The following is a 12044-nucleotide window of genomic DNA, read 5'->3' as shown; positions in this document are numbered from 1 at the left end:
GTGTCCGTCAAAGCACATTTTTTGTTCTGGGTTGAAATACAATTCCCAATTTAGCAATTTCATAATTTAGTGGTTTCTGCTATATCAGAGCTATTTGAAATCTATCCCTAAAAGGGTATATAATATTCAAGGTGCACATAGGGTCATTCAGAATAACTTCACACACACGCTACTGTGCATTTCCAAGTCCAATTCTGTTAGTAAATCCATACCGGTCACCCAGCGCCTAAATACTAGGCCTCAAATTTATATCCCGCTAAATCTCTCGTTACCGCTGTCCTGTTGTGGCTGGGAAAGTTATTTAGTGTCCGTCAAAGCACATTTTTTGTTCTGGGTTGAAATACAATTCCCAATTTAGCAATTTCATAATTTAGTGGTTTCTGCTATATCAGAGCTATTTGAAATCTATCCCTAAAAGGGTATATAATATTCAAGGTGCACATAGGGTCATTCAGAATAACTTCACACACACGCTACTGTGCATTTCCAAGTCCAATTCTGTTAGTAAATCCATACCGGTCACCCAGCGCCTAAATACTAGGCCTCAAATTTATATCCCGCTAAATCTCTCGTTACCGCTGTCCTGTTGTGGCTGGGAAAGTTATTTAGTGTCCGTCAAAGCACATTTTTTGTTCTGGGTTGAAATACAATTCCCAATTTAGCAATTTCATAATTTAGTGGTTTCTGCTATATCAGAGCTATTTGAAATCTATCCCTAAAAGGGTATATAATATTCAAGGTGCACATAGGGTCATTCAGAATAACTTCACACACACGCTACTGTGCATTTCCAAGTCTAATTCTGTTAGTAAATCCATACCGGTCACCCAGCGCCTAAATACTAGGCCTCAAATTTATATCCCGCTAAATCTCTCGTTACCGCTGTCCTGTTGTGGCTGGGCAAGTTATTTAGTGTCCGTCAAAGCACATTTTTTGTTCTGGGTTGAAATACAATTCCCAATTTAGCAATTTCATAATTTAGTGGTTTCTGCTATATCAGAGCTATTTGAAATCTATCCCTAAAAGGGTATATAATATTCAAGGTGCACATAGGGTCATTCAGAATAACTTCACACACACGCTACTGTGCATTTCCAAGTCCTAATTCTGTTAGTAAATCCATACCGGTCACCCAGCGCCTAAATACTAGGCCTCAAATTTATATCCCGCTAAATCTCTCGTTACCGCTGTCCTGTTGTGGCTGGGAAAGTTATTTAGTGTCCGTCAAAGCACATTTTTTGTTCTGGGTTGAAATACAATTCCCAATTTAGCAATTTCATAATTTAGTGGTTTCTGCTATATCAGAGCTATTTGAAATCTATCCCTAAAAGGGTATATAATATTCAAGGTGCACATAGGGTCATTCAGAATAACTTCACACACACGCTACTGTGCATTTCCAAGTCCAATTCTGTTAGTAAATCCATACCGGTCACCCAGCGCCTAAATACTAGGCCTCAAATTTATATCCCGCTAAATCTCTCAGTTACCGCTGTCCTGTTGTGGCTGGGAAAGTTATTTAGTGTCCGTCAAAGCACATTTTTTGTTCTGGGTTGAAATACAATTCCCAATTTAGCAATTTCATAATTTAGTGGTTTCTGCTATATCAGAGCTATTTGAAATCTATCCCTAAAAGGGTATATAATATTCAAGGTGCACATAGGGTCATTCAGAATAACTTCACACACACGCTACTGTGCATTTCCAAGTCCAATTCTGTTAGTAAATCCATACCGGTCACCCAGCGCCTAAATACTAGGCCTCAAATTTATATCCCGCTAAATCTCTCGTTACCGCTGTCCTGTTGTGGCTGGGAAAGTTATTTAGTGTCCGTCAAAGCACATTTTTTGTTCTGGGTTGAAATACAATTCCCAATTTAGCAATTTCATAATTTAGTGGTTTCTGCTATATCAGAGCTATTTGAAATCTATCCCTAAAAGGGTATATAATATTCAAGGTGCACATAGGGTCATTCAGAATAACTTCACACACACGCTACTGTGCATTTCCAAGTCCAATTCTGTTAGTAAATCCATACCGGTCACCCAGCGCCTAAATACTAGGCCTCAAATTTATATCCCGCTAAATCTCTCGTTACCGCTGTCCTGTTGTGGCTGGGAAAGTTATTTAGTGTCCGTCAAAGCACATTTTTTGTTCTGGGTTGAAATACAATTCCCAATTTAGCAATTTCATAATTTAGTGGTTTCTGCTATATCAGAGCTATTTGAAATCTATCCCTAAAAGGGTATATAATATTCAAGGTGCACATAGGGTCATTCAGAATAACTTCACACACACGCTACTGTGCATTTCCAAGTCCTAATTCTGTTAGTAAATCCATACCGGTCACCCAGCGCCTAAATACTAGGCCTCAAATTTATATCCCGCTAAATCTCTCGTTACCGCTGTCCTGTTGTGGCTGGGAAAGTTATTTAGTGTCCGTCAAAGCACATTTTTTGTTCTGGGTTGAAATACAATTCCCAATTTAGCAATTTCATAATTTAGTGGTTTCTGCTATATCAGAGCTATTTGAAATCTATCCCTAAAAGGGTATATAATATTCAAGGTGCACATAGGGTCATTCAGAATAACTTCACACACACGCTACTGTGCATTTCCAAGTCCAATTCTGTTAGTAAATCCATACCGGTCACCCAGCGCCTAAATACTAGGCCTCAAATTTATATCCCGCTGAATTTGAATACAATACATTGGGCCAAATAATATTTTTGTTGTTGTGGTGAACCATAACAATGAGGAAAACATCTAGTAAGGGACGCGGACGTGGACATGGTCGTGGTGATGTTAGTGGACCCTCTGGTGCTGGGAGAGGACGTGGCCGTTCTGCCACATCCACACGTCCTAGTGTACCAACTACCTCAGGTCCCAGTAGCCGCCAGAATTTACAGCGATATATGGTGGGGCCCAATGCCGTTCTAAGGATGGTAAGGCCTGAGCAGGTACAGGCATTAGTCAATTGGGTGGCCGACAGTGGATCCAGCACGTTCACATTATCTCCCACCCAGTCTTCTGCAGAAAGCGCACAGATGGCGCCTGAAAACCAACCCCATCAGTCTGTCACATCACCCCCATGCATACCAGGGAAACTGTCTCAGCCTCAAGTTATGCAGCAGTCTCTTATGCTGTTTGAAGACTCCGCTGGCAGGGTTTCCCAAGGGCATCCACCTAGCCCTTCCCCAGCGGTGAAAGACATAGAATGCACTGACGCACAACCACTTATGTTTCCTGATGATGAGGACATGGGAATACCACCTCAGCATGTCTCTGATGATGACGAAACACAGGTGCCAACTGCTGCGTCTTTCTGCAGTGTGCAGACTGAACAGGAGGTCAGGGATCAAGACTGGGTGGAAGACGATGCAGGGGACGATGAGGTCCTAGACCCCACATGGAATGAAGGTCGTGCCACTGACTTTCACAGTTCGGAGGAAGAGGCAGTGGTGAGACCGAGCCAACAGCGTAGCAAAAGAGGGAGCAGTGGGCAAAAGCAGAACACCCGCCGCCAAGAGACTCCGCCTGCTACTGACCGCCGCCATCTGGGACCGAGCACCCCAAAGGCAGCTTCAAGGAGTTCCCTGGCATGGCACTTCTTCAAACAATGTGCTGACGACAAGACCCGAGTGGTTTGCACGCTGTGCCATCAGAGCCTGAAGCGAGGCATTAACGTTCTGAACCTGAGCACAACCTGCATGACCAGGCACCTGCATGCAAAGCATGAACTGCAGTGGAGTAAACACCTTAAAACCAAGGAAGTCACTCAGGCTCCCCCTGCTACCTCTTCTGCTGCTGCCGCCTCGGCCTCTTCTGCTGCTGCCGCCTCGGCCTCTTCCTCCGCCTCTGGAGGAACGTTGGCACCTGCCGCCCAGCAAACAGGGGATGTACCACCAACACCACCACCACCACCTCCGTCACCAAGCGTCTCAACCATGTCACACGGCAGCGTTCAGCTCTCCATCTCACAAACATTTGAGAGAAAGCGTAAATTCCCACCTAGCCACCCTCGATCCCTGGCCCTGAATGCCAGCATTTCTAAACTACTGGCCTATGAAATGCTGTCATTTAGGCTGGTGGACACAGACAGCTTCAAACAGCTCATGTCGCTTGCTGTCCCACAGTATGTTGTTCCCAGCCGCCACTACTTCTCCAAGAGAGCCGTGCCTTCCCTGCACAACCAAGTATCCGATAAAATCAAGTGTGCACTGCGCAACGCCATCTGTAGCAAGGTCCACCTAACCACAGATACGTGGACCAGTAAGCACGGCCAGGGACGCTATATCTCCCTAACTGCACACTGGGTAAATGTAGTGGCAGCTGGGCCCCAGGCGGAGAGCTGTTTGGCGCACGTCCTTCCGCCGCCAAGGATCGCAGGGCAACATTCTTTGCCTCCTGTTGCCACCTCCTCCTTCTCGGCTTCCTCCTCCTCTTCTTCCACCTGCTCATCCAGTCAGCCACACACCTTCACCACCAACTTCAGCACAGCCCGGGGTAAACGTCAGCAGGCCATTCTGAAACTCATATGTTTGGGGGACAGGCCCCACACCGCACAGGAGTTGTGGCGGGGTATAGAACAACAGACCGACTAGTGGTTGCTGCCGGTGAGCCTCAAGCCCGGCCTGGTGGTGTGTGATAATGGGCGAAATCTCGTTGCAGCTCTGGGACTAGCCAATTTGACGCACATCCCTTGCTTGGCGCATGTGCTGAATTTGGTGGTGCAGAAGTTCATACACAACTACCCCGACATGTCAGAGCTGCTGCATAAAGTGCGGGCCGTCTGTTTGCGCTTCCGGCGTTCACATCCTGCCGCTGCTCGCCTGTCTGCGCTACAGCGTAACTTCGGCCTTCCCGCTCACCGCCTCATAAGCGACGTGCCCACCAGGTGGAACTCCACCTTGCACATGCTGGACAGACTGTGCGAGCAGCAGCAGGCCATAGTGGAGTTTCAGCTGCAGCACGCACTGGTCAGTCGCACTACAGAACAGCACCACTTCACCACCAATGACTGGGCCTCAATGCGAGACCTGTGTGCCCTGTTGCGCTGTTTCGAGTACTCCACCAACATGGCCAGTGGCGATGACGCCGTTATCAGCGTTACAATACCACTTCTATGTCTCCTTGAGAAAACACTTAGGGCGATGATGGAAGAGGAGGTGGCCCAGGAGGAGGAGGAGGAGGAAGAGGGGTCATTTTTAGCACTTTCAGGCCAGTCTCTTCGAAGTGACTTAGAGGGAGGTTTTTGGCAACAGCAGAGGCCAGGTACAAATGTGGCCAGCCAGGGCCCACTACTGGAGGACGAGGAGGACGAGGATGAGGAGGAGGTGGAGGAGGATGAGGATGAAGCATGGTCACAGCGGGGTGGCACCCAACGCAGCTCGGGTCCATCACTGGTGCGTGGCTGGGGGGAAAGGCAGGACGATGACGATACGCCTCCCACAGAGGACAGCTTGTCCTTACCCCTGGGCAGCCTGGCACACATGAGCGACTACATGCTGCAGTGCCTGCGCAACGACAGCAGAGTTGCCCACATTTTAACCTGTGCGGACTACTGGGTTGCCACCCTGCTGGATCCACGGTACAAAGACAATGTGCCCACCTTACTTCCTGCACTGGAGCGTGATAGGAAGATGCGCGAGTACAAGCGCACGTTGGTAGACGCGTTACTGAGAGCATTCCCAAATGTCACAGGGGAACAAGTGGAAGCCCAAGGCCAAGGCAGAGGAGGAGCAAGAGGTCGCCAAGGCAGCTGTGTCAATGCCAGCTCCTTTGAGGGCAGGGTTAGCATGGCAGAGATGTGGAAAACTTTTGTCAACACGCCACAGCTAACTGCACCACCACCTGATACGCAACGTGTTAGCAGGAGGCAACATTTCACTAACATGGTGGAACAGTACATGTGCACACCCCTCCACGTACTGACTGATGGTTCGGCCCCATTCAACTTCTGGGTCTCTAAATTGTCCACGTGGCCAGAGCTAGCCTTTTATGCCTTGGAGGTGCTGGCCTGCCCGGCGGCCAGCGTTTTGTCTGAACGTGTATTCAGCACGGCAGGGGGCGTCATTACAGACAAACGCAGCCGCCTGTCTACAGCCAATGTGGACAAGCTGACGTTCATAAAAATGAACCAGGCATGGATCCCACAGGACCTGTCCATCCCTTGTGCAGATTAGACATTAACTACCTCCCCTTAACCATATATTATTGTACTCCAGGGCACTTCCTCATTCAATCCTATTTTTATTTTCATTTTACCATTATATTGCGAGGCTACCCAAAGTTGAATGAACCTCTCCTCTGTCTGGGTGCCGGGGCCTAAATATTTGCCAATGGACTGTTCCAATGTTGGGTGACGTGAAGCCTGATTCTCTGCTATGACATGCAGAATGATTCTCTGCTGACATGAAGCCAGATCCTCTGTTACAGGACCTCTCTCCTCTGCCTGGGTGCTGGGCCTAAATTTATGAAAATGGACTCTTACAGTGGTGGGTGACGTGAAGCCTGATTCTCTGCTATGATATGAAGACTGATTCTCTGCTGACATGAAGCCAGATTGTCTGTTACGGGACCTCTCTCCTCTGCCTGGGTGCTGGGCCTAAATATATGCCAATGGACTGTTGCAGTGGTGGCTGACGTGAAGCCTCATTCTCTGCTATGACATGCAGACTGATTCTCTGCTGACATGAAGCCAGATTGTCTGTTACGGGACCTCTCACCTCTGCCTGGGTGCTGGGCCTAAATATATGCCAATGGACTGTTGCAGTGGTGGGTGACGTGAAGCCTCATTCTCTGCTATGACATGCAGACTAATTCTCTGCTGACATGAAGCCAGATTGTCTGTTACGGGACCTCTCTCCTCTGCCTGGGTGCTTGGCCTAAACTTATGAAAATGGACTGTTGCAGTGGTGGGTGACGTGAAGCCTGATTCTCTGCTATGACATGCAGACTGATTCTCTACTGACATGAAGCCAGATTGTCTGTTACGGGACCTCTCTCCTCTGCCTGGGTGCTGGGCCTAAATATATGCCAATGGACTGTTGCAGTGGTGGCTGACGTGAAGCCTCATTCTCTGCTATGACATGCAGACTAATTCTCTGCTGACATGAAGCCAGATTGTCTGTTACGGGACCTCTCTCCTCTGCCTGGGTGCTTGGCCTAAACTTATGAAAATGGACTGTTGCAGTGGTGGGTGACGTGAAGCCTGATTCTCTGCTATGACATGCAGACTGATTCTCTACTGACATGAAGCCAGATTGTCTGTTACGGGACCTCTCTCCTCTGCCTGTGTGCTGGGCCTAAATATATGCCAATGGACTGTTGCAGTGGTGGCTGACGTGAAGCCTCATTCTCTGCTATGACATGCAGACTAATTCTCTGCTGACATGAAGCCAGATTGTCTGTTACGGGACCTCTCTCCTCTGCCTGGGTGCTGGGCCTAAATATATGCCAATGGACTGTTGCAGTGGTGGCTGACGTGAAGCCTCATTCTCTGCTATGACATGCAGACTGATTCTCTGCTGACATGAAGCCAGATTGTCTGTTACGGGACCTCTCTCCTCTGCCTGGGTGCTGGGCCTAAATATATGCCAATGGACTGTTGCAGTGGTGGGTGACGTGAAGCCTCATTCTCTGCTATGACATGCAGACTAATTCTCTGCTGACATGAAGCCAGATTGTCTGTTACGGGACCTCTCTCCTCTGCCTGGGTGCTGGGCCTAAATATATGCCAATGGACTGTTGCAGTGGTGGGTGACGTGAAGCCTCATTCTCTGCTATGACATGCAGACTAATTCTCTGCTGACATGAAGCCAGATTGTCTGTTACGGGACCTCTCTCCTCTGCCTGGGTGCTTGGCCTAAACTTATGAAAATGGACTGTTGCAGTGGTGGGTGACGTGAAGCCTGATTCTCTGCTATGACATGCAGACTGATTCTCTACTGACATGAAGCCAGATTGTCTGTTACGGGACCTCTCTCCTCTGCCTGTGTGCTGGGCCTAAATATATGCCAATGGACTGTTGCAGTGGTGGCTGACGTGAAGCCTCATTCTCTGCTATGACATGCAGACTAATTCTCTGCTGACATGAAGCCAGATCCTCTGTTACGGGACCTCTCTCCTCTGCCTGGGAGTTGGGCCTAAATTTATGAAAATGGACTCTTACAGTGGTGGGTGACGTGAAGCCTGATTCTCTGCTATGACATGAAGACTGATTCTCTACTGACATGAAGCCAGATTGTCTGTTACGGGACCTCTCTCCTCTGCCTGTGTGCTGGGCCTAAATATATGCCAATGGACTGTTGCAGTGGTGGCTGACGTGAAGCCTCATTCTCTGCTATGACATGCAGACTAATTCTCTGCTGACATGAAGCCAGATTGTCTGTTACGGGACCTCTCTCCTCTGCCTGGGTGCTGGGCCTAAATATATGCCAATGGACTGTTGCAGTGGTGGCTGACGTGAAGCCTCATTCTCTGCTATGACATGCAGACTGATTCTCTGCTGACATGAAGCCAGATTGTCTGTTACGGGACCTCTCTCCTCTGCCTGGGTGCTGGGCCTAAATATATGCCAATGGACTGTTGCAGTGGTGGGTGACGTGAAGCCTCATTCTCTGCTATGACATGCAGACTAATTCTCTGCTGACATGAAGCCAGATTGTCTGTTACGGGACCTCTCTCCTCTGCCTGGGTGCTGGGCCTAAATATATGCCAATGGACTGTTGCAGTGGTGGGTGACGTGAAGCCTCATTCTCTGCTATGACATGCAGACTAATTCTCTGCTGACATGAAGCCAGATTGTCTGTTACGGGACCTCTCTCCTCTGCCTGGGTGCTTGGCCTAAACTTATGAAAATGGACTGTTGCAGTGGTGGGTGACGTGAAGCCTGATTCTCTGCTATGACATGCAGACTGATTCTCTACTGACATGAAGCCAGATTGTCTGTTACGGGACCTCTCTCCTCTGCCTGTGTGCTGGGCCTAAATATATGCCAATGGACTGTTGCAGTGGTGGCTGACGTGAAGCCTCATTCTCTGCTATGACATGCAGACTAATTCTCTGCTGACATGAAGCCAGATCCTCTGTTACGGGACCTCTCTCCTCTGCCTGGGAGTTGGGCCTAAATTTATGAAAATGGACTCTTACAGTGGTGGGTGACGTGAAGCCTGATTCTCTGCTATGACATGAAGACTGATTCTCTGCTGACATGAAGCCAGATTGTCTGTTACGGGACCTCTCTCCTCTGCCTGGGTGCTGGGCCTAAATATATGCCAATGGACTGTTCCAATGTTGGGTGACGTGAAGCCTGATTCTCTGCTATGACATGCAGACTAATTCTCTGCTGACATGAAGCCAGATTCTCTGTTACGGGACCTCTCTCCTCTGCCTGGGTTCCGGGGCCTAAATATCTGAGAATGGACTGTTCCAGTGGTGGGTGACGGGAAGCCAGATTCTCTGCTATGGGACCTCTCTCCAATTGATTTTGGTTAATTTTTATTTATTTAATTTTTATTTTAATTCATTTCCCTATCCACATTTGTTTGCAGGGGATTTACCTACATGTTGCTGCCTTTTTCAGCCCTCTAGCCCTTTCCTGGGCTGTTTTACAGCCTTTTTAGTGCCGAAAAGTTCGGGTCCCCATTGACTTCAATGGGGTTCGGGTTCGGGACGAAGTTCGGATCGGGTTCGGATCCCGAACCCGAACATTTTCGGGAAGTTCGGCCGAACTTCTCGAACCCGAACATCCAGGTGTTCGCTCAACTCTAGAGGGTAATGTTTCTCACTAGTCAAAATGTGTCCATGGCTTGGCTCCTATAGTCTCTGTAGCTAAATATTAATTTCAAAGAATTCCCAAAAACGGGCAGGTGGATTACCTTTGCTGGTCCGTTGGGATCTCCTCAAGGACAGTTCAGAGTCTCCGTGGGTGGAGGTAGAGTCCGGGACTTGCGAAGGAGGATCAGCCGCCTGACTTGATTCTGTAGACGTAGTAATCCCAGCAACTGGCATCAAGACTCGGATTTGAGGCTGAAAAAAACACCAAAGGGGGTCAAGCATGGACAGCAACTCTGAAGACAATGGCAGTTCAGGTGACTCATCCACTTCTCTTGACTGCTCCTGAACAGGTTCCTGCAGGCATTTCTTGAGCCGGTTGCGGTGTACTTGGGATCTCATAAACCTCCGATGAGGGGACAGCCACTACTGTATATGGCTCGCGATCCCAGCAACTATCCAGCTTGCTTACTAGGTGATTGTTTCTGAGCCAGACCTTGTCTCCTGGTTGTAAGGGCTCAGCATGTGCATGTAGATCAAAGTCCTATTTTTGTTTTTGCTGGGCCTTCTCTATTTTGAAATCAACTATTTCTCTGGCATCCTCTAGGCACTTCTGATGCTCTTTGACCCATTCATATTGGGGAAGGAGGGGTTCAGAGTCTGGCACAGGGCATCAAGGGCGTGGTCTGCAGGTAAACGGCCCTGTCTTCCAAACAGGAGGTACTATGGGGTGTACCTCGGTGGAGCAATGAGTGGTGCTATTGTACAGGTACACTAATTCAGGGAGAAGCAAAGACCACTCGGCCCTCTTGTGAGGTGGTAAAGGCTTGAGCATATTGATCAGTGTCTGGTTCATATTTTCGCACAGTCTATTCCCTTGAGGGTGATATGCAGTGGTCCTCAGTTTTTTGCAGTTGTACAGTGCACAAAGTTCATAGAATAACTGAGAATAGAATGCAGATTCTTCATCAGTGAATATCTTGCCAGGACACCCATACGGCAAAATGAAGCTCTTACACATGGCAGCTGCTGTAGTTTTAGCAGTTAAGTCCTTTACAGGTACAGCCATGACGAACTTAGTGTAGTAGTCTACAAACCGGATTCCAAAAAAGTTGGGACACTAAACAAATTGTGAATAAAAACTGAATGCAATGATGTGGAGATGGCAAATGTCAATATTTTATTTGTAATAGAACGTAGATGACAGATCAAACGTTTAATCCGAGTAAATGTATCATTTTAAAGGAAAAATACGTTGATTCAAATTTTCACGGTGTCAACAAATCCCCAAAAAGTTGGGACAAGTAGCAATAAGAGGCTGGAAAAAGTAAATTTGAGCATAACGAAGAGCTGGAAGACCAATTAACACTAATTAGGTCAATTGGCAACATGATTGGGTAAAAAAGAGCTTCTCAGAGTGGCAGTGTCTCTCAGAAGCCAAGATGAGTAGAGGATCACCAATTCCCACAATGTTGCGCAGAAAGATAGTGGAGCAATATCAGAAAGGTGTTACCCAGTGAAAAATTGCAAAGACTTTGCATCTATCATCATCAACTGTGCATAACATCATCCGAAGATTCAGAGAATCTGGAACAATCTCTGTGCGTAAGGGTCAAGGCCGTAAAACCATACTGGATGCCCGTGATCTCCGGGCCCTTAAACGACACTGCACCACAAACAGGAATGCTACTGTAAAGGAAATCACAGAATGGGCTCAGGAATACTTCCAGAAACCATTGTCAGTGAACACAATCCACCGTGCCATCCGCCGTTGCCAGCTGAAACTCTACAGTGCAAAGAAGAAGCCATTTCTAAGCAAGATCCACAAGCTCAGGCGTTTTCACTGGGCCAGGGATCATTTACAAGTGTGGCAAAATAGAAGACTGTTCTGTGGTCAGACGAGTCACGATTCAAAGTTCTTTTTGGAAATCTGGGACGCCATGTCATCCGGACCAAAGAGGACAAGGACAACCCAAGTTGTTATCAACGCTCAGTTCAGAAGCCTGCATCTCTGATGGTATGGGGTTGCATGAGTGCGTGTGGCATGGGCAGCTTGCATGTCTGGAAAGGCACCATCAATGCAGAAAAATATATTCAGGTTCTAGAACAACATATGCTCCCATCCAGACATCATCTCTTTCAGGGAAGACCCTGCATTTTTCAACAAGATAATGCCAGACCACATTCTGCATCAATCACAACATCATGGCTGCGTAGGAGAAGGATCCGGGTACTGAAATGGCCAGTCTGCAGTCCAGATCTTTCAC

The 12044-nt window shown here is 47.8% G+C and overlaps 1 protein-coding gene across 1 annotated transcript in view; it reads right to left on the bottom strand.

Annotated features, from left to right (window-relative positions):
* Positions 1–10002, bottom strand: part of B3GALT5 (beta-1,3-galactosyltransferase 5) — a 115357-nt gene extending 105355 nt beyond the window's left edge. Inside the window, exon 1 of the mRNA XM_044287470.1 lies at positions 9882–10002. The gene's annotated coding sequence lies outside the window, so the exon portion shown is untranslated. The remainder of the gene's footprint in view (positions 1–9881) is intronic.
* Positions 10003–12044: the final 2042 nt, after the last annotated feature.

Source organism: Bufo gargarizans, chromosome 3, assembly GCF_014858855.1.
Source record: "Bufo gargarizans isolate SCDJY-AF-19 chromosome 3, ASM1485885v1, whole genome shotgun sequence".
In the NCBI taxonomy this organism is placed as follows: domain Eukaryota; kingdom Metazoa; phylum Chordata; class Amphibia; order Anura; family Bufonidae; genus Bufo; species Bufo gargarizans.
This window is presented reverse-complemented; position numbering and strand designations above follow the sequence as displayed.